The sequence below is a fragment of the Arachis duranensis genome, chromosome 2 (genome assembly GCF_000817695.3).
Source record: "Arachis duranensis cultivar V14167 chromosome 2, aradu.V14167.gnm2.J7QH, whole genome shotgun sequence".
Taxonomy (NCBI): domain Eukaryota; kingdom Viridiplantae; phylum Streptophyta; class Magnoliopsida; order Fabales; family Fabaceae; genus Arachis; species Arachis duranensis.
The window spans coordinates 54504375-54505918 of record NC_029773.3 but is presented as its reverse complement, the minus strand read 5'-3'; positions in this window follow the sequence as shown (position 1 = coordinate 54505918).

The window sequence follows — 1544 nt, the reverse complement described above, 5'->3', positions numbered from 1 at the left end:
TTTTCTTTTTCTCATTCTTTTCTGTCTTCTTTTTTTTTTCATTTTTTTTTACTTTTTTTCCACTGTTTTTTCCTGCTTCAAGAATCAATTTGATGATTTTTCAGATCCTCAATAACAGTTCTCCTTTTTCTTCATTCTTTCAAGAGCCAACAATTTTAACATTCTTAAAACAACAAATTCAAAAGACATATGCACTGTTCAAGCATTCATTCAGAAAACAAAAAGCATTGTCACCACATCAAACTAATTCAACTAGTTTCAAAGATGAATTCGAAATCCTGCACTTCTTGTTCTTTTGTGATTAAAGCATTTTTCATTTAAGAGAGGTGATGGATTCATAGGACATTCATAGCTTTAAGGCATGAACTTTAAATTTTATTAATTATGAATCAAGAACAAGAATCAAAAATAGATATAAGATAAGACTAGTAAGAATAGAAATTAAAAATTTAAATAGGCTCCTAATGATAGAGGTTATCACAGAGTTAGGACTCAACAACCTTGATTTTGAGAAGTGGATGCTCCCTCAACTTGAGAGGAGAGCTTTTGGCGTTTCAACTCTTGAAGTTCACGCCCCTGCTTCTCTTGTTTCTTCAGTAATTTGCAGAGCATGTAGTTATGATTCTGCTGTTCTTCCTTAAGTTGTTCCATAGTTTCTTGCAACTTGGTGATAAATGCTTCTAGGCTGGTCCAGTAGTCAATTTCAGGGAGTTCAGGGAGGAACTCCTGTGCCCTCTTCTTGATAGAGTTGTCTTGCATTTGTCCTTCCATTGACTTCTTGGTGATTGGATGTTCAATGGGTATAAATTCATCTACTCCCATCTTTACTCTAGCCTCTTTACAGAGCAAGGAGATCAAGCTTGGGTAAGCCAGTTTGGCTTCAGTGGAATTCTTATTTGTAATTGTGTAGATCTCACAAGCAATTAGATGATGAACCTCCACTTCTTTTCCAAGCATAATGCAATGAATCATCACTGCTCTCTTGATAGTGACCTCAGAACGGTTGCTAGTGGGCAATATGGAACGCCCAATAAAGTCTATCCAACCTCTTGCAATTGGTTTGAGGTCTTCCCTCTTGAGTTGGTTTGGGACACCCTTTGAATTGGTTATTGATGAGCGGATATTTTATACGCTTTTTGGGAGTAATTTCATGTAGATTTTAGCATGTTTCAGTTAGTTTTTAGTAGAATAATATTAGTTTTTAGGCAAAAATCATATTTCTGGACTTTACTATGAGTGTGTGTATTTTTCTGTGATTTCAGGTATCTTCTGGCTGAAATTGAGGGAGTTGAGCAAAAATCTGACTTAGGCTGAAAAAGGACTGCTGATGCTGTTGGATCCTGACCTCCCTGCACTCGGAATGGATTTTTTCTGGAGCTACAGGAGTCCAATTGGAGCACTCTCAACGGCGTTGGAAAGTAGACATCTAGGGCTTTCCAGCAATATATAATAGTTCATACTTTGCGCGAAGATAGACGACGTAACTTGGCGTTGAACGCCAAGTTCATGCTGCTGTCTGGAGTTAAACGCCAGAAAAACGTCAT